Source organism: Microcaecilia unicolor, chromosome 7 (assembly GCF_901765095.1).
Source record: "Microcaecilia unicolor chromosome 7, aMicUni1.1, whole genome shotgun sequence".
NCBI classification, from domain to species: Eukaryota; Metazoa; Chordata; class Amphibia; order Gymnophiona; family Siphonopidae; genus Microcaecilia; species Microcaecilia unicolor.
The window spans coordinates 52,693,221-52,715,034 of NC_044037.1; the positions used below are offsets into that span (position 1 = coordinate 52,693,221).

Genomic DNA, 21,814 nt, shown 5'->3' on the forward strand with positions numbered 1-21,814 from the left:
ATATGGTATTGAAGCCCCACGCAGGGCAGTTTGCCACCATTCTGAAGGCAGTGCCCCAGGAGGAGGGAATGCTAATCCCTCCTCCCTTCTAAAGGTAAAGTGGAGTTTAGGGGGCACTAGAGCTCCAGGGTGGGTGGGGGTAGGGTTGCACACTGGGCCACAAGGGACTTTTTTTTTAGTGTTGGGGGGTTAGAGGGGCTACAGGTCAACCAGCCCTCCAGCCCTCCTGTTTCTTTGTGTCAGGGCAGGGGTTGTGGGGGGGGGGGGGGGGGGGTGGAGGGCTACTGGGCCTGCAGCCCCTTTTGTTCTTGTGTTGTGTTGGGTCAGAGGGCCTCACCCATTGGAGAGGGTGGGGTGGTGGGAGTCCACTGGACCCCCAGGACTGACAGTGGCAGCCTGAGCTGCTTAGCTTGGCTGGGGGGATGGGGAGGAAGAAAGGACCCTTAACCCTAATGCCAGATCCGAGCTGGTGTAGGGTTAAGGTGGTAGTCCACCCGTATGATCAGAGCTCATTTAAATATCAGTAGATAGGCTGGTTTAGATGTGCACCTGAATACTGGGCTGCCTAAATATGTGGTAGTATCTTATAAATTGTGTGGAAGGAGTTACACAGATTATAACAATACAAAAAAATGTGGCTCTGCCCCCTGCCTCCCCGGATGTATGCATGTCCTTACCAAATGTACACATGAAGAGAAGGTGCATTCCATAAGGGTAACAAAGAGACATAAGGGCTCATTTTCAAAGCACTTAGACTTACAAACTTCCATAGATTACTAGTAGCTCAAATTATATAGCCACAGCTTTCTGCTACTTCAGTGTTCTCTGACAATATATCTAGTCATTTCAAACAGCACTGAAACATTTCCTCTTCCCCAATCTACTCAAAAACTGTCATATAAACAACAGAAAAATGCCAGAAATATAAATATTGCACAAGAAGGAGCAGAATGGCCAGATCCAATCTTCCCTTTCTCTTTTGCTTAAGTATCACTCAGGTATTCTGACAAGATCCACCATGTAGACAGTGAATACATATGGATATCATTCGATCAAGACAGATAAGAGAATGTACCTTTAAGAAGACAGTCAGCAATGATTGGATAGGTGATCGAGGTGAAAGTTTAAATACCCCGCCCCCATTTTATTCGCTAGGAGTCCAGTGAAAGCACACAGCAGGACTCATATAAGGTAAGCTCCTTCAAACTGAAACCTGTTGATAAGCTAGCTCTCCGCGGTCCACTCTCTAACATGACATAATTGCACTTGGTTATAGGGCAGATGTGGCAGTTGAGGATGCGACTCCTGAGGAAGCGACTGAGAAACGGAGGCTCTCTGTGAAGCGCTACCGATATACTACTTCTACAGCCCAGATAAGTGTTGAATAATTATGAAGTGTATCATATAAGCATTGTGTACTAACAAAAGATTGTGCACAAGTAGAATAAACACTAGAGAAACGGGGGGGGGGGGGGGGGGGGGGGGGTTGGCTGATGACGATTCTACACCTGATCCCAATTACAGCAGATGAAGGATCTGCAGAGGAGAGGTAGCAATTGCAATTCGACTGATATCACTAAGAGCGTATGATATCATTAAGAGTGTATGCAAGAATCTGAAGCCTTTTCCTCCAATGAACATAGAGAGTATTACTTGTATATATATATATTCAGATGATTAGAAAAAGACGCTAGTAACAAGTACTCACTGAGTGATTAATAATAAAGTTATTGTTAGCAATACTGTGGACGGTCTGGGGGGTGAAGTCAATAACTTCACCCCCCAGACCGTCCACAGTATTGCTAACCGGATAAAGGACAGTTGGGCCACACAAACCCAGACATTCAATTCTGGTGCCCAGACATGGTCCGACATTGAATATCCAGGCATATAGCACTGGCGGTGGCTAAAAAAAAATGCTGACTGTTCCTGGCTGAATATTTACCTCATAACAGGGGCATAGCCAAACTTCGACAGGAGGGGGTTCCACAGCCCGAGGTGAGGGGGTACATTTTAGCCCCCCCCCCTCGGCGCTGCTGACTCCCCCGCCCGCCGGCACCGCCAACTTTCACCCCCTGCCGTCGTCACAACCCTCTCGACCCCCCTTCCCGCTGCAACCCTCTCGACCCCCCTCCCGCCACCAACCCTCTCCCACTGCGTACCTTTGCTGGCGGGGGACCCCCAACCCCGCCAGCTTAGGTCCTCTTCTCGGCTGCGCGGCGTTGCTGACCCCCCTGCCGCCGTCGCAACCCTCTTGACCCCCCTTTCCTGCCACCAGCCCTCTCCCGCCGCGTACCTTTGCTGGTGGGGGACCCCTACCCCTGCCAGCTGAAGTCCTCTTCTTGGCCATGCGGCGTTGCCGAATGATCTGATCAAGTTTGAATCTGTTTCTGTGTGTGTGCGTCTGACGTCCTGCATGTACAACGTGCAGGACGTCAGACGCACATAGAGAAACTTGATCAGATCATTCAGCAAGCAACGCCGCGCAGCCAAGGAGAGAACTTCTGCTGGTGGGGGTTAGGGTCCCCCGCCAGCAAAGGTATGCGATGGCGGCGGGGGAGGGTTGGCGGCGAGAAGAGGGGGTCGAGAAGGTGGCGGCAGGGGCCTCCAGGGCCAAATCTACGGGGGCCCCCCGTGGCCCCATAGTAGCTACGCCCCTGCCTCATAGTATCTTAACTTTGGCCCTGTAGAGTAACCATAGGCAGTGCAGTTTTTGCAAGAATGGTATTATGTGGTGATGCCACTTGCAGCTCTCTATCAGTTATGCTTCTGAATTGGTTGGAGAGAGTGCAAACTCTTTATTTATTTATTTTCTTATTGGGATTCATTAACTGTATGAGGAGATTCACTCAAGGCAGTAGATATGGTTTGATGCTATCATGGCATGGACTATTGTGAAGACTCATCTTTTTGATATATAGAGAGATAGATCTTGTAGATAGAATTATTATAGTTTTGTATAAAATTCTCTAGTAAAAATTCCCTATTAGTTTTGATACCCACTTATAAATAGAACAAACAGGCTAGCTCTATCCTACTTACTAATACCTGGTTTTTCTTCATATCATCTGAAGTTTGAAAAAAAAATAGAGAAAAGAGAAACTCCAAATACATTTTCAGTTTCATGGATTCTTTTTTTTTTTAATCCTCATTTATGTTTTAGAAGCCTCAGTGCATCTTCTATTTACATTATACTCACAGGAAGGCATGTTAAGACACAGTTGGCTGTATTCTCTGCTTTGGAAGGGGAAGGGGGAGTGGGAGAAGCGGAAAGTTGTTTTTCACATGATGACAGAAGATGTAATGTTCATAAAGGACTGTAGTAACACACACAAAAAAAGTGAACAAAGTTTCTCACATCCAGGCTTCCAGAATCCCCCTCATTATTTCGGCTGCGAGGAAACAAGAGTGCTTCAAGCACATTCATGCGGGCTGCCTCAGCCAGCTAATTGGAGAGGAAATGGGCTGCATTCATTGTGAAGCTGCATTTAAGCTTTTTTAATTCTAGCCTGTGAAGCTGTTTTCCCCTAGCAGCAATACTCAGAAGGAAAAACTCGATCAGTGCAGGCAGCTGTGAGACTAACAGAATGGTGAAGCAGAAGGGGAACGGGGTGGGATCAGGGAGAGCAATAATAGCGCCTCATCCAATGAAATGCATTTCCTATTCAGACCCCCAAGGGTTCCCCCTTGCTTCAGACATTAGGCCCATTCTTGCGTGCTGTTTCCTCTGAGGCATGCTGGCTGGCAGCTCTCAGCCCCTGGTTTTTCTCTAACAAAGGAAAGGCGATCACAGCTCTAAGCAGCAGTCGCTAAAGATTAGATGAACTGGCTAACGCAGCAGGACGCTTACATTTGGCTTCCGTCCCTTACAAAAAATGGATATATCGTTTGTGGACTTCATAAAACGAATGTACAAATGTTGTGTGAAACTGTTACACTGTCTCCTACCATAGGGATGATTTTTCCTCGGGGATATAGTAGGGTAAGTTTTTTTTGTTTGTTTGTTTTGATCCATTAAAATGCTGAGTTAAAAGTATGCGCTGTGTTATTGGCTTTAATAACGCATAGAACCTCCTACAAAATTCCATCTACCCTTCAACAGAAACCTGAAACTCTCAATAATACTTTTAATATGGTGACGGGATATGCGCTTTCTATTCTGTTATATAGCAGCGACATGGTTTGGTTGCACAGACGAGTGCAGTGTTCTTTGTTTCTAAAATTACTTTTTGGAACTGACATTACTGACTTGACTGTGTGCGTGTGTATTACACTGGAAATAGCAGTAGACTTTTTTTTTGGGTGGGGTGGAGCGGGGAAGGGGGTGCATTTACTTGTTTGGGTTTCAAAGTTTACCCAGTACTACTGGACTATTTGAGAAGGCTGGCGATTGTTCTCAATCCATTCCTATATTGGACGAATTTTGAATAACAATTGAAAATGCAGTTAGGCTTTCAGTATCCGGACCATAGTTTAGACACATACAAATCTTGAATTCGGATATTTTGTTCAAGAATAGGTAATTTTGCAAGTTGTATTATATACTTTTCTTCTTCTTCTTCTTCTTCTTCAGTAGAGTGATTGACAACGACCAGAAGAGAGGATAGTCCATGGTTCAAAGCCTGGGATAATGGTTAGTCCATAGTGTTCTGCCCATCTGACCAGTATTCCATACCAACCTAGGAAAGGTCTACTCAAGTGGGTTAAAATCATGGGGGGGGGGGGGGGCGTTAAGGAAAACAACTCATGTCATTGGAGCAGACTCTGTGGGTGCTTGAGCACCCCCAGTACTGAGAAAATTCATTGTATGTGTTCAGGGAGGGGTTATTTCCATTGAGCTTAGCACCCCCAATAATTTTGAAAAGTTGACTCCTATGACTCATGTCCCTGCAGCAAACATTTTAATCCATTCCTTAGGGACTGTAAACAATCCTCACTCTGGGAAGGATTAGAGAAATTGTCAAGCCCAGCAGCTTCAGATCAGAATCTGGGTCAGAAAAGATCACAGAAACAAAATAAACACAAGCAAGAAAATACCCTTAACAGCAGTGGCAGAATGTGGCCAGTTGGCCAGTTAAATTGGTTCATCACTTTGACAGAAATGAAACATTTTACATTATCAGCCTTTTATTCAGAAAGGCTGTGTCAGCCAGAAAAATGTCATGTTTGCTGTTTCTAAATGATTTTTAAAAAAAATGTTCATTGTGTTCAGGGTTTTTCTTCCACTTTCGTTGTTGTGGGATCACTGTCCTTAAGAGCGCTTTCTCTTTCGGAAAGAGTGCTCACTCTTTTTGGAAACAGTGCACACTGTTTGGAAAGGAATGGAAAACAAAAATGAGAATGTTATAATGCCTTGTATCGCTCCATGGTACAACCGCACCTTGAATACTGTGTGCAATTCTGGTCACTGCATCTCAAAAAAGATATAGTTGAATTAGAAAAGGTATAGAGACGGGTGATAAAAATAATAAAGGGGTTGGGATGAATCCCTGTGAGGAAAGGCTGCTAGGTCTCTTCAGCTTGGAGAAGAAACAACTGAGGGGAGAGAGGTCGATAAAATACTGAATGGAGTGGAACGGGTGGACATGTATGGGCACTTAAGGTATCATTTGTTTACTCTTTCCAAAAATACCAGTACTAGGGAGCAAGCAATGAAGCTACTATGTAGTAAATTTAAAACAAACTGGAAAAAATATTTCTTCACTCAGCATGTAATTAAACTCTGGAATTCATTGCCAGAGAATGTGTTCAAAGCAGTTAGCTTAACAGGGTTTAAAAAGGTTTGGATACTTTCCTAAATGAAAAGTCTATAGTCTTAGGGAGTAGAAATCCAAGGGAGACGTATGTGTTAGGCGGGGAGAGTCTGATAGGCACAGACGGGGAGAGGGATCTTGGGGTGATAGTATCTGAGGACCTGAAGGCGATGAAACAGTGCGACAAGGCGGTGGCCGTAGCTAGAAGATTGCTAGGCTGTATAGAGAGAGGAGTGACCAGCAGAAGAAAGGAGGTTTTAATGCCCCTGTATAAGACGTTGGTGAGGCCCCACCTGGAGTATTGTGTTCAGTTTTGGAGGCCGTATGTTGCGAAGGATGTTAATAAAATGGAAGCGGTGCAAAGAAAAGCTACGAGGATGGTATGGGATTTGCGTTCCAAGACATATGAAGAGAGACGTGCTGACCTGAACATGTATACCCTGGAGGAAAGGAGGACCAGGGGTGATATGATACAGACGTTCAAATATTTGAAAGGTATTAATCCGCAAACGAATCTTTTCCAGAGATGGGAAGGCGGTAGAACGAGAGGACATGAAATGAGATTGAAGGGGGGCAGACTCAGGAAAGATGTCAGGAAGTATTTTTTCACGGAGAGGGTGGTGGACGCTTGGAATGCCCTCCCGCGGGAGGTGGTGGAGATGAAAACGGTAACGGAGTTCAAACATGCGTGGGATATGCATAAAGGAATCCTGTGCATAAGGAATGGATCCTCAGAAGCTTAGCTGAAATTGGGTGGCGGAGCAGGTGGGGGGAAGAGGGGTTGGTGGTTGGGAGGCTAGGATAGGGGAGGGCAGACTTATACGGTCTGTACCAGAACCGATGATGGGAGGCGGGACTGGTGGTTGGGAGGCGGGAAATACTGCTGGGCAGACTTATACGGTCTGTGCCCTGAAAAGGACAGGTACAAATTCAAGGTAAGGTATACACATATGAGTTTGTCTTGGGCAGACTGGATGGACCATGCAGGTCTTTTTCTGCCGTCATCTACTATGTTACTATGTTACTATGTATTATTAAGATGGATTTGGGGAAAAACACTGCTTATTTCTAGGATAGTCAAAATGTAGCAAAAAAAATGGCAACACTCCACCTAATTTACCTTGAAACATACACAACAAACTGAAGATGTGTATTGAGCTTGAGTTGCTCCATCTTCAGTTTGTTGTGTATATTTCTAGGATAAGCAGCATAAAATGTATTGTACTGTTTTGGGATCTTGCCAGATACTTGTGACCTGGATTGGCCACTATTGGAAATAGGATACTGGGCTTGATAGACTTTGTCCCAGTATGGCAACACACATTTTTTTATGTTCACTATTCAGAAATGCACATTCTTAATATGCACATTTACCCCCTCATTCTCTAAATAGCACCCAAAGTTAGGTGTGCAGTTGGGCGCAGGGTTATAGAATAGGGTTCATAACTTATTTGGCTAATTGGTGCTAATTTCAAATAAATGGTAATTGGTGCTAATTTCAATAAATGACCTTAAGTGCTAATCGGAGCTAATTAGTATATATGTACATAACTGCTTTTATCTCCTGTTCTATAAACACTGCACCAAATAATTCTCACCTTCCATCAGATAAGATGCAACTCCAAGTGAGGGGCATGGGAGGTCAGGGGCATGCCAAGCGATTAGGCGTGGTGTTGTAGAATACTGTCATTTACATGCTTGAATGCCAATAATTGGACACAAACATTTATACCAGCCTTTGCTTGGCATAAATGGTCATTCTTAAAGTTAGGCACAAACATGTGGACTTAAGCAAATATTACAGAATTCATGCTCAGTGCCCATCATTTTGGTGCCTAATTTTAAGTTCCATTTATTGAATCAACCCCTTAGTGGTATCTGCTAATTTATTTTATTTGTTACATTTGTATCTCACATTTTCCCACCTATTTGCAGGCTCAATGTGGCCTACATAGTACCGTAAAGGCGTTCGCCAATTCCGGTATGAACAAATACAGTAATGTTGTGGTAGAATAATGTTCGTGTGTACAGACACAGGGAATCGTAGAGAGGAAGAGTTATTATATGTCCATTACGAGCTTTGGTTTCGTTGTGTTGCAGGGTACAGGCATTTAAGTTGGGTCGGTAGGGTATGCCTTTTAACAGGTTAGTTTTTAATGATTTCCGGAAGTTTAGGTGATCATACGTTGTTTTCACGGCTTTTGGTAGTGCGTTCCATAGTTGTGTGCTTATGTAAGAAAAGCTGGATGCATAGGTTGATTTGTATTTGAGTCCTTTGCAGCTTGGGTAGTGGAGATTTAGGTATGTTCGTGTTGATCCTGTTGTGTTTCTGGTTGGTATGTCTTTGAGGTCTGTCATGTGTCCCGGGGTTTCGCCATAGATAATTTTATGAACCAGGGTGCAGGTTTTGAAAGCAATACGTTCTTTGATTGGGAGCCAGTGCAGTTTTTCTCGGAGGGGTTTGGCGCTTTCGAATCGTGCTTTTCCAAATATAAGCCTGGCTGCAGTGTTTTGAGCGGTCTGAAGTTTGTTTATAATTTGTTCTTTGCATCCCGCATAAATTCCGTTGCAGCAGTCTACATGGCTTAGTACCATTGATTGTATCAAGTTGCGAAATGTTTCCCTCGCGAAAAATGGTTTCATCAACATTATGGGCTAACATTCATCAACATTATGGGCTTAATTCTATACAGTGGTGGAAATAAGTATTTGATCCCTTGCTGATTTTGTAAGTTTGCCCACTGACAAAGACATGAGCAGCCCATAATTGAAGGGTAGGTTATTGGTAACAGTGAGAGATAGCACATCACAAATTAAATCCGGAAAATCACATTGTGGAAAGTATATGAATTTATTTGCATTCTGCAGAGGGAAATAAGTATTTGATCCCTCTGGCAAACAAGACCTAATACTTGGTGGCAAAACCCTTGTTGGCAAGCACAGCGGTCAGACGTCTTCTGTAGTTGATGATGAGGTTTGCACACATGTCAGGAGGAATTTTGGTCCACTCCTCTTTGCAGATCATCTCTAAATCATTAAGAGTTCTGGGCTGTCGCTTGGCAACTCGCAGCTTCAGCTCCCTCCATAAGTTTTCAATGGGATTAAGGTCTGGTGACTGGCTAGGCCACTCCATGACCCTAATGTGCTTCTTCCTGAGCCACTCCTTTGTTGCCTTGGCTGTATGTTTTGGGTCATTGTCGTGCTGGAAGACCCAGCCACAACCCATTTTTAAGGCCCTGGCGGAGGGAAGGAGGTTGTCACTCAGAATTGTACGGTACATGGCCCCATCCATTCTCCCATTGATGCGGTGAAGTAGTCCTGTGCCCTTAGCAGAGAAACACCCCCAAAACATAACATTTCCACCTCCATGCTTGACAGTGGGGACGGTGTTCTTTGGGTCATAGGCAGCATTTCTCTTCCTCCAAACACGGCGAGTTGAGTTCATGCCAAAGAGCTCAATTTTTGTCTCATCTGACCACAGCACCTTCTCCCAATCACTCTCGGCATCATCCAGGTGTTCACTGGCAAACTTCAGACGGGCCGTCACATGTGCCGTCCGGAGCAGGGGGACCTTGCGGGCACTGCAGGATTGCAATCCGTTATGTCGTAATGTGTTACCAATGGTTTTCGTGGTGACAGTGGTCCCAGCTGCCTTGAGATCATTGACAAGTTCCCCCCTTGTAGTTGTAGGCTGATTTCTAACCTTCCTCATGATCAAGGATACCCCACGAGGTGAGATTTGCGTGGAGCCCCAGATCTTTGTCGATTGACAGTCATTTTGTACTTCTTCCATTTTCTTACTATGGCACCAACAGTTGTCTCCTTCTCGCCCAGCGTCTTACTGATGGTTTTGTAGCCCATTCCAGCCTTGTGCAGGTGTATGATCTTGTCCCTGACATCCTTAGACAGCTCCTTGCTCTTGGCCATTTTGTAGAGGTTAGAGTCTGACTGATTCACTGAGTCTGTGGACAGGTGTCTTTCATACAGGTGACCATTGCCGACAGCTGTCTGTCATGCAGGTAACGAGTTGATTTGGAGCATCTACCTGGTCTGTAGGGGCCAGATCTCTTACTGGTTGGTGGGGGATCAAATACTTATTTCCCTCTGCAGAATGCAAATAAATTCATATACTTTCCACAATGTGATTTTCCGGATTTAATTTGTGATGTGCTATCTCTCACTGTTACCAATAACCTACCCTTCAATTATGGGCTGCTCATGTCTTTGTCAGTGGGCAAACTTACAAAATCAGCAAGGGATCAAATACTTATTTCCACCACTGTATATGTTGCCAAAAAAATTGGAACTGGAAAAAAAAAAACACGCTTAGTGCTATTCTAAAGTTAGGCACAGTTTATAGAATATTCAGTGCCACATCTAACGTAGGCATGGATGGAGCATATTCTATAACGGTGCGCATAATTTTTAGGAACGCCCACAACTCACCCATGCCCCTCCCATGGCCACACCCCCTTTTGAGATCCATGCATTTGAATTTACGAGCACCACTTTACAGAATATTCTTAGAAAGTTGTGCACATACTACTACTACTACTTATCATTTCTAAAGCGCTACTAGACGTACACAGTGCTGTACACTTGAACATGAAGAGACAGTCCCTGCTTGACAGAGCTTACAATCTAATTAGGACAGACAAACAAGAGATAAGGGAATATTAAAGTGAGAATGATAAAATAAGTGTTCTGAACAAGTGAAGAAGGGTTAGGAGTTAAAAGCAGCATCAAAAAGGTGGGCTTTTAGCTTAGATTTGAAGACGGCCAGAGATGGAGCTTGATGTACCGGCTCAGGAAGTCTATTCCAAGCATATGGTGCAGCAAGATAAAAGGAACGGAGTCTGGAGTTAGCAGTGGAGGAGAAGGGTGCAGATAAGAGAGATTTACCCAGTGAACAGAGTTAGATAAGTACATAAGTAATGCTACACTGGGAAAAGACCAAGGGTCCATCGAGCCCAGCATCCTGTCCACGACAGCGGCCAATCCAGGCCAAGGGCACCTGGCAAGCTTCCCAAACGTACAAACATTCTCTCTGCCATGGCTCTAGAAAATCTCATTGAAATCATTGCTTGGATGTCTGCACTACAAATTATTTGGCTTTCCACATGCAACTAACTGCTTTGAACAAGGGTCTTATAACTGCTGCAACCAAGGAGAGCAGTTATAAGAACCTTGTCTCGGGGAGGAATGTAGGGAGAGATGAGAGTGGAGAGGTACTGAGGAGCTGCAGAGTGAATGCACTTATTGGTCAATAAGAGGAGTTTGAACTGTATGCGGAAATGGATAGGAAGCCAGTGAAGTGACTTGAGGAGAGGGCTAATATGAGCATAACGACACTGGCGGAATATTAGTCGTGCAGCAGAATTTTGAACAGATTGAAGAGGAGACAGATGGCTAAGTGGGAGACCTGTGAGAAGCAAGTTGCAATAGTCTAAGCGAGAGGTGATTAAAGTGTGGATGAGAGTTGTGGTAGTGTGCTCAGAAAGGAAAGGGCGAATTTTGCTGATATTATAGAGAAAGAAACGACAGGTTTTAGCAGTTTGCTGAATATGTGCAGAGAAGGAGAGGGAGGAGTCGAAGATGACCCCAAGGTTAGGAGCTGATGAGACAGGAAGGATGAGAGTGTTATCCACAGAAATAGAGAATGGGGGAGGAGGAGAGGTTGATTTAGGGGGAAAGATGAGAAGCTCAGTCTTGGTCACGTTTAGTTTCAGATGGTGCTGAGACATCCAGGCAGCAATGTCAGACAGGCAGGCTGATACTTTGGCCTGGATTTCAGCTGAGATTTCTGGTGTGGAGAGGTAGATCTGGGAGTAATCAGCGTAAAGATGATACTGAAAACAATGGGATGAGGTCAGAGTACCAAGGGAAGAAGTATAGATGGAGAAAAGAAGAGGTCCCAGGACGGATTCCTGAGGTACACCAACTGACAGTGGGATAGAAGTAGAGGAGGATCCACTAGAGTATACACTAAAGGTACGCTGGGAGAGATAAGAAGAAACCCAGGAAAGAACAGAGCCCTGAAATCCAAGTGAGGACAGCGTATCAAGGAGTAGGCTGTGATCAACAGTGTCCGATAAATTGCACGTGCAATTTAGTCGCACTGCCAAATTTGTGTGCACAACTTTAGGTGTCATGAATAGAATCTGGGGGTAATACACATACTGCTGCTGAAAATACATACTGGCTTAGCGCCATCCAGTTAATGCTGAGCAGTTGGAGGGCATTCTGCCTAACCCTACAGATAACCTGGCAATATTCAGCTACTATCCATATAGCTGTGTGGTTTAAATGTAGACCAACAAAAAGGCTGTACTAAATGAAACCGCTTAACTATATGAATCCTGGCTGAATATCACTGCTGTTTGTATGGATGGCTGCTGTCAGTGGTCATATGATTATTCAGCACCACCGCTTCTACAGAGACGAGCACTAAAGGGGAACATTATCGATATGAGTTATTGTTAAAACGGGTTATTTTTACTGTGGACTTTGTTATTAGTAACCAGGTCTCAATGCATAAAATGGAACCTTGCATTTTGTAAAATGCACAGAATTCAAAAATCTACATATTTTATAAAAGAGCTGCCTCGCTCAGGACTTTAGATATGTACATATTGGTAATGTGTAAGTGCCGATTTTGCAACATATACATGTGTTTATTGGCACTTATACATGAAAATGCTAAGGAACCAAATGAAATAGCTTCTTCTCCCCCCCCCCCCCCCCCCCCCATGGTGATGCTAAACACCACTGAGGTAAGCATGATTGCTCTCAATCACTGGTGGAGATCCCAGATTCAAACAAACAGGTAGATGACATTTACATCTTCCTCAGAGCAGGTGTAAATGTTGATGAGGAAATTTAAAAAATGTAAAAAGGGAGATACAGGGGAGGGGGGGGAGAGAGAGAGAGAATTTGGAGCCATAGAGTACTGCATCTAGGAATCAGGGAAGACCCTCTGTTAGATACAGTGCATTTGAGAATGTACCAGCAAGTAGCATGGAAGAGTGATGTCAGCGACCCTGTTCTCCTTGTACTCAAAAGGAAGATGTGCTATAGCATGCAGCCATTGGAGTGTGCCTGAAGAGGCATCATCAAAGGGGCATTTCAGGTGTCTTTGGTGTCCCTTGAATGCAACTTTGGAGGAAATTGGAGTTAATTTGAGGAGTTTGAAGATCTGTGTGGCTTCACTCTCATTCCCATGTGAATCTTTCCATGCTGAGTAACATGGGAAGGGAAATGGGACTTGATATACCGCCTTTCTGAGGTTTTTGCAACTACATTCAAAGCGGTTTACATATATTCAGGTACTTATTTTGTACCAGGGGCAATGGAGGGGTAAGTGACTTGCCCAGAGTCACAAGGAGCTGCAGTGGGAATTTAACTCAGTTCCCCAGGATCAAAGTCCACTGCACTAACCACTAGCCTACTCTTCCACTAGCAGCATTCCATGTAGAAGCCTGCCCTTGCAGATCAGCAACGCAGCCACGCAGGCTTCTGTGAGAAACAGAAGCCTGCGCGGCTGCGTTGCTGATCTGTGAGGGCAGGCTTCTACATGGAATGTTGCTAGTGGAATAGCAACATTCCATGTAGAATCTCAAATAGTAGCAACAGAATCTCAATAGTAGTAACATTCCGTCTAGAATCTCCAATAGTAGCAACATTCCATGTAGAATCTCAAATAGTGAAAGGGAAATGGGACTTGATATACCGCCTTTCTGAGGTTTTTGCAACTACATTCAAAGCAGTTTACATATATACAGGTACTTATTATTTTGTACCTGGAGCAATGGAGGGTTAAGTGACTTGCCCAGAGTCACAAGGAGCTGCAGTGGGAATTTAACTCAGTTCCCCAGGATCAAAGTCCACTGCACTAACCACTAAGCTACTCCTCCGTGGTATCAGCAGACTCTATGCCAGTGCTTTATGGTCCAGTGGATACAATCTAATACATGCTAGAGGGAGGTTGTGTTTCTCCTGTTAACTTGGAAGGGGTTACAATAAGCTCTGGTGATAGGAGCCTACCCTGTACACCTTCTGCCTCAACAGGAGATGGGCAGCCCTTAGCTAAGGAGCCTTTTGTGTGTGACTCACCTGATCAGCTGGTGAAGTCAGTCATTTTCCCTGTATATTTGGTGGTTCCCTCAACTGTTTTCCAGGAAGATGTGACTTAAGCTATGATGGGCAGGCAGGTTTACTTGCTGGATTTCTGAAGAGTGATGTCAAGAGCAGAAGGGATGCTCAGAGGAATAGTTACTCAATTGATCTTTTTTACAGAGAATGTTGTCTCCAGATTTCAGGACTTGGAAATTAAGATGTTGAGAAGCGTTTGAAAGTAATAGAGCCTCAAGTTCAGTCTTTGCAGACAGTAAGGTGGAGCCTATTCTTCATACCTCAATAAACTCTTTTACCAACATACATCTTCCAGTCTTTGGTATCCTTGGTCGCCCTCCCACTCTTATTCTTGGCCTATTCTATAAAGGCACCTAATTCCTTTATAGAATACCAGTGTAACCAAGGCGTTATTTCAGCTGGCAAGCACTGGCACTGTTTTTCCTGCCATCTAAAAATGTACTATCTACCCTATTACATTTCTCACTCAAAATCTGCCAGCTTGTTTTCCTCTTCCCTCCCCCCCCCCCCCCCAAAAAAAAAACCTCATTGGTCCACCAGCCAGCCTCAAATCTGTGACCCTTAAATTCAGACGCAGCTATCTTCCATGTAGAGCTATTCTGGATTACATTGCCACAGCCCCCCCGTACAGGCTGGAAAAAAAGCCCTGGTTACAGCACCACCACCACCACCGTCTAAGGTTGACATTGTATGAGTGCTGGCACCTTTTTTCCTAGAAAATAAGCACCGAGTGTAACAAAGTATTAATGCATCCAACATTTAGGCATTCACACGTGCGCCATCCATAGAGCTGGTTTAAGTGCTAGTGCCTAAATAAAGCGGGTATACCCTCTAATACGACACCAACTCTTTTCGGAGGTCCTCGATTACATCCGCAATTTTTAGCCTCTAATACATGATAAATAAACCATAGACCTCAGAGGTGCACCTCACTGGCAACTATTTTATCCCAGTGAGACTTACGCACCCACCTCCTCATTGGTACATGGTACAAAATTTTTAGCGCTTTCACCTTTTTAAAAAACATTTTTTTTGACAAAATTTTATATAAATTTAATCTTATCAATCACTTTTGAATATAAATATAGTGTAATTTAAAACACCAATACTTGTCAAAGATGTTATCTTAATTAGCCGGTGTTTAAATCAGACGTAGGCTATGTTTCGCTTTTTAGCTGTATCCAGGTATACCCCCTAAAAATAACAAAGGTTTAGGCTAAAGTTAAAAACCACACCCATGTCATAGAAAACGTAGCCAGGTTGAGGCATTGGGGGGAGCGGACTGCTGACAGTGCAGGCGCAGTTGGAAGTCTGTTTGAGGGAGCGGTTGCGCCACCTAGCTACGCCTCTGGCACCGCTGAGGTCCGTGGCTTATTTATCATATATTGGAGACTGAAGATTGTGGAGTTAAATGAAGTGAGTATGCATGTAACTTACAGTATTCTATAAGTTATGCGTGTAAATGGGAGCTCTACCTATATCCCACCCATGCTCTGCCACTTTGTATACCTCCTTACAAATGCACACTATCCCCCAAATTCTATATATGGTGCTCAAAATTGTGTGTGCAAATTTGGGCATGTACCCAGTTTGCTCCTGCAATTTAATTGGATAAGGAGTCAATTAGCACCAATAATTGGGAGCTAACAATCAATTATTGGCACTAATTGGCTATAATTTGAATTTACATGTGCATCTTCCTAGTCAGTATTCTACAAAGGTATGCATATAAATTCTTACTCATAGACCCGAAAAGAAGACGTGGTCATGGGTGGGTCAGGGACGTTCCTAGAATTTCTGCTGCGTTATAGAATACTGCATTTAATTTAGGCATGAGGATTTACACCAGGTTTCAGCTGGTATAGACTTTGCGCCCAAAATTGGGTGCAAATCCCAGCATTAAGTGCTATTCTATAAATGGCGCCCAACTCGGAGCACTATTTGTAGAATAGCGCTTACCCCCGGATTCTATATAGCACGCCTAGAGATTCTCGCCACAATCTAGGTGTATTTTATAACAATGTGCCTAACCTAATTGGCTTAACAAGCTAATCAACATTGATAACAGCACTTAACAAGGAATAATGAGCACTAATTGGCAAAAATTATAATTCTGCACAACTCTCTAAGCATTTTGTGCAATGAACTGCACCTAAATTCTAATGCGTGCAGTTCAAAAGGGGCGTGGCTATAAGTGGGGAAATGGGTGCTTCATGGGTGTTCCAAAATTTACGCACGCATTAATAGAATATGGACCAGTGAATGTAAATCTGTGTGCAGGGATTTAGGCCACATTTTCATTGGCCAACATGGATGCGCGTTGTTTGAGGAGCTAGGATTTCCGCCTAAGCATATTTTATATACAGTGCCTAAACCTAGGCACCTCTTATAGAATACACTTAGGTGGAAATCTTTACCGCGTGGATTTTTAAAGTGCCATATGTAGAATGTGGCTCTTAGTGTTTATTATTTTCAGTACCATTTATAGAATCAAGTCCTATATATGTTACGTATTTGCGAATAGCACTTAGGTGCCAAGTATCTAGGTTCATTTATTTATTCACATATTTAGCCCATTCTCTCAATAATGCCTAGAATGGGTTACATAATTATGTACATAATAAATGAATATACAAGTGATACAAATACCAATAAATAATACAAATAAGATAATACAAAACCTGCTTAACATATGTGTGTAAATGCCAGCGTTCTAAACATTTATGTATGCATATAGCACACATGTAAATACGAGCGTCCAGCCATTTCCAACCCAGTCCTCAGGGCACACCTAGTCCCATCAGGATTTCAGGATATCCACAATGAATATTCATGAGTTAGATTTGCATACAGTTGAGCAGTGCATGCAAATTTCTCATTCCTTCTGGCAAGTTCAGGATAATTTGTTACCCGCATGATTATTTGTTACATTTGTATTCCACATTTTCCCACTATTGCAGGCTCAATGTGGCTTACAATGATACCGTAAAGGCATTCGCAAAGTCCGGTAGAGAAACAAATACAAGGTGATGTGGTTGAATAAGGTTCATGAGTTTCGGTGCAGTGGGGATAGAAGCGAGGAAGGGTAATGGGTGTCCATTACGAGCTGTGGTTTTACTGTGTTGTAGAGTTCAGGCATTTATGTCGGGTCGGTGGAATATGTGTGGTGCATCTATCTGCAATTGTTACAGGTTATGTAAGTCTATTTTATTTATTTGTTTCACAAAGTTCTGTGCAGGTTACAAAAGAACATTTATAATGGGGAAAAATAACAAAACAAAAAACAATGCAATATCTTTCATAAAATTAAAAAACAAAATCACATATCTACATGATATAGCATATGAGAAAAAATAAAACTAATTTACATGCATCACATAACATAAATCTAATTTCCATACGCTTCATGAACACCATGAGTTCTTTCTTGAATTGGGCAAAAGAAGCTGAATGACGAAGGGTAATAGGGAGCTCATTCCAGAGTTCTGGTCCTACGATTCAAAACGTGGATCTTAAATTTAACAAGATGAAAAGAAGGGCCTATCCCCTGGATTCTACTTATTTATTTATTTCAAAACACTTGATATAACGCAAATTAAGCCTATACAAGCAACTAAGCAGTTTACAATTCTTAACTGCTAGTGGGGGAAGGAAAGAGTAGTGAATCAGAAGAAGGAGAAAATCTATGAAACACATGTAACAAGCAATAATGAGCACTAATTGGCAATAATTAGAATTTATGTGCGTAACTCACTAAGGGGTCCTTTTACAAAGGTGTGATGAAAAATGGCTTGCGATTGTGTAGGTGCAGGTTTGGGGCACGCACCGATCCATTTTTCAGCGCGCCTGTGAAACAGGTACATTCAGGGATTCTACTACTACTATTACTACTATTTAGCATTTCTATAGAGCTACAAGGCGTACGCAGCGCTGCACAAACATAGAAGAAAGACAGTCCCTGCTCAAAGAGCTTACAATCTAATAGACAAAAAAAAGGTAAGCAAATCAATTAATGTGTACAGGAAGGTGGAGAGGAGGGTAGATGGAGGCGAGTGGTTACGAGTCAAAAGCAATGTTAAAGAGGTGGGCTTTCAGTCTAGATTTAAAGGTGGCCAAGGATGGGGCAAGACGTAGGGGCTCAGGAAGTTTATTCCAGGCGTAGGGTGCAGCGAGACAGAAGGTGCGAAGTCTGGAGTTGGCAGTAGTGGAGAAGGGAACAGATAAGAAGGATTTATCCATTGAGCGGAGTGCACGGGAAGGGGTGTAGGGAAGGACGAGTGTGGAGAGATACTGGGGAGCAGCAGAGTGAGTTCATTTATAGGTTAGTAGAAGAAGTTTGAACAGGATGGGAAAACGGATAGGGAGCCAGTGAAGCGACTTGAGGAGAAGGGGTAGTATGAGTAAAGCGACCCTGGCGGAAGACAAGACGGGCAGCAGAGTTTTGAACCGATTGGAGAGGAGAGAGGTGACTAAGTGGGAGGCCAGCAAGAAGCAGATTGCAGTAGTCTAAACGAGAGGTGACAGGGATTCAAGACATTTATTTGTGGGCAGGGAGTTGTTTCGAGAATTTCAAAAAATAAGAACTTAGTAGTACAATTTTCATTCATACATGGTCAGATTTACAGTATGTGAGGAATATTTGTGAAATCCCCAAAATATATAGCAGTGCATAAATGACAAATATTTTAACCAGGGGCAGTATACTAAATTGCACCAATGCTGGTACAGAGGAGTAACCTAGTTGTTAGAGCAGAGGTCTGAGAAACTGTGAAACAAGTGTTCAAATATCACTTCTCCCATTCACACTCTTGTGACTATGTGCAAATTACTTTACTGTCCGTTGTCTCAGGTAAATAAGCCTCCTGAGGGAAAAATACTTCCTGCGCCTGAATGTGATTTACTTTCACCTTGAATTTTGAAAGGCATGTAAGTAATTAAATCTAAAATCCAAACATGTATAAATGTGATTTTTTTTTTTTAAATCATGTATTAGTGGTCAGTGCTAATGAGATGGAAAGGGGGCATATGTTAACGATTTATTTACCGCCTTTTTGAAGGAATTCACTCAAGGCGGTGTACAGTAAGAATAGATCAAACATGAGCAACTTTAGGCAGCAAAGTGTAAGTAATACCATACATGTGAAAGTAGTACAGAAAGTACTATTCCAAGGTGTAGGTTAAGTTTTGTATATTAATGTATCTGTGTTTTTGCATATTTTTTCTGTGCTAGTATCTAATAACATATTGTTCATACTTTTCATCTCATTGGCAAAAATTTTACTTAAGAATTACAAACTAGTTAATGTGCACTTACTGCATTGTTAACACTCGTTAGCCACTTACGATCAATATTCTTGCAGTACCATTAAAAGCTTTTAAATATAAGTGACTGAATAAATGATATAGAGATACGGTGAATGCGGTACCATCAGGGCACTTTGATTCATTGGCTCGTGATTGCTATTTGTCTTGTGTCTTGTGTGTGTATCTGTAAACCTATGCAAAGCATTTTTTTCTGGCATAACCTGGTCAAAACTTGACCAGTTTCAATAAATTTTGGGATATATCATCCTGAATAAATTTGCAATAAGCCTTACTTGCCAGTGTGAGTCTAGGCGTATTGCAAATTTATTCAGAATGATATAGCCCAAATTTTATTGATATTTGGTGACATTTTGACAGTTATGCAGGAAACAAGCTTTGTATAGGGTTTTTTGAAACACAGTGTATATATGCTTGTGTCTGTTTCTGAATGTGTTGTATAAATATATATGTTTGCACGTATGTGTTCATCTCAAGCATGTAGCCAGACCTAAGATTTTGGGAAGGCCTAAGCCCACCTCTGCACCCGCATCCACATACTTGAGCTGACGGGAGTCCCCAAGCCTCACTAGTGGAAGCACTCCTCCTCGCAAAGCCAGGCAGTTAGCAGCGCTTTTCTTGGGCTGCCGTGCTAGCTGACCCTCCCTCCACCCCTGTGCTCATGCTTAGTTTTTGATGAAATTGTGTATGTGTAAGGGAGTCCTTCCCCCTAAACATGCGTAAAAAACGAGCATACGCAAGGGGCGGACCTCCCTCTTGCATACTCAGTTTCAGAAAAAAACAATCATGCACCGGGGGGGGGGGGGGGGGGGGTAGCGTGGTGGAAGCCCAGAAAAAATGCCACCACCTACCCGGCCTCAGTAGGAGGAGAGTTTCTGTTGGCGCCATTCCTGTGGAAGGCTTCGTTCTGTTTCTGACGTCCTACACCTTGTAAGTGCAGGACGTCAGACTCACTGAAACAGAACGAAGCCTTGATCTGCAAGGCTTTGTTCTGTTTCTGTGAGTCTGATGTCCTGCACGTACAACATGTAGGACATCAGAAACAGAACGAAGCCTTCCACAGGAAGCAAGAGAACCTCAGCTGGCGGGGGTTGGGGTCCCCCGCCAGCAAAGGTAGCCCACGGTGACGGCGGAGTCGAGAGGGTCGTCGTCAGGGGGGTCCAGGACCAAATTTATGGGGGCCCAGGCCCCCGTGGCCCCTGGTGGTAATAGTGTTCTCTGTTTTGATTGTTTTATTTTGTGTTAATTTTTATGCATTTTACTGATTATCGGGTCCTTTTACTAAGGTGCACTAATGGATTTAGTGTGTGCTAACAATTATTCTGCACTAATGCGTCGATGCTCAGAAGAAAATGCGGGTACTAGAGGCCATTAGCATCAGACTAGTGCCCACATTTGCTAGTGCAGAATGCACAATAGTTTCTAGCATGGGGAACAATGAGCATGCCAAAGGATAGCACAAGTAGCATTAAAGTGAGATTAAAATGAGGCCTTTTTCTATTCCCTGCAATGCTCCGAGAACAGTGCCCTTAAGAAGGGCTCCCTTTGAACACACTGCTTTCAAGAATTCACTCCTTTCGAGAGTTCACGGCCGATTCAGGACTAGAATAATGATAAGCAAGGAAGCAGCCAATGAAAAGAAAACGAGAGCTGTGATTAATGCACAACTCTTGAGCACATATGCCAGGCACCATCCTTCCCCTAATTTCCAAACAACTTCTAATGCTAAGAACATGCCTATATTTGCATCTCATTAGCCTTAAGCATTAGGGAGTTGCTCTGTTGCGATTTATGGGTGTTGTTTCTCCAGTGCTGTTCAGTACAGCACTGGAGTTTTGAGCATCTGGTCCTAAATGCTAAGAACCAGTGGCGTGGTTACGGGGGGGGGGGGGGGGCATGGGGGCCTGGGCCCCCTCAAAATTGGATCTGTGCCCCTGAAGCTGAAGCACCGCCGCACATGCCTTGGCTGGTGGGGGGGGGGTCCCCTACTCCCGCCAGCTGAAACATTTTTCCAGCACTGGTCTCTGGCGCCGCCGCATTTCCTGCCTTGCTCTCTCTTCCCCTCAGATCTGGCAGGCACATTTTAATGAAACTGAGCATGACATAAGGGGAAGAGAGAGCAGGGCAGGAAATGCGGCGGAAAACGTTCTTCAGCTGGCGGGGGTTGGGGACCCCTGCCAGCCAAGGCATGTACGGTGGCTGCGGCAGTGCTCCAGCTGGCGGGGGGTTGGGAATCCCCTCCAGCCAAGGTATGTGTAGCAGCAGAGGGCGGCGGTGGGTGGGGGGCAGCAAGGCGGTGATGGGGGATGGTGGGGAGGGGGAACAAAATGTGCCCCCTCACTTTGGGCTCTGGCCCCTTCCCACCTCAAAGTCTGGCTACGCCCGTGCTAAGAACCCATAGGTATAAAATGGGTTTCTTAGCTTTTAGCATGCTCTAATCGTTAATGCATGCTAAATCCATTAGTGCACTTAGCAAAAGGAACCTCTATGTATGTATTTTTGTACTCCGCTTAAGAATAGGCAGAATAGAAATAAACTAAACTAGAAAGCTAATTTAAAAAAAAAACCCTGAACTGAGATGGCAAGCG

General features: G+C 43.7%; 1 protein-coding gene across 3 annotated transcripts in view; it reads left to right on the forward strand.

The window, feature by feature from the left end:
- The window catches only part of LPAR4 (lysophosphatidic acid receptor 4), an 82,602-nt gene that overhangs the window by 14,090 nt on the left and 46,698 nt on the right, over positions 1–21,814 (forward strand). The window contains exon 1 of one of the 3 annotated variants that reach the window (XM_030210154.1): positions 3,681–3,982. The exons of 1 other annotated variant lie outside the window; for it this stretch is intronic. The gene's annotated coding sequence lies outside the window, so the exon portion shown is untranslated. Of the gene's footprint in view, positions 1–3,680; positions 3,983–4,573; positions 4,634–21,814 lie in introns of those variants that run through there. One more of the 3 variants, XM_030210157.1, reaches the window with a different exon arrangement.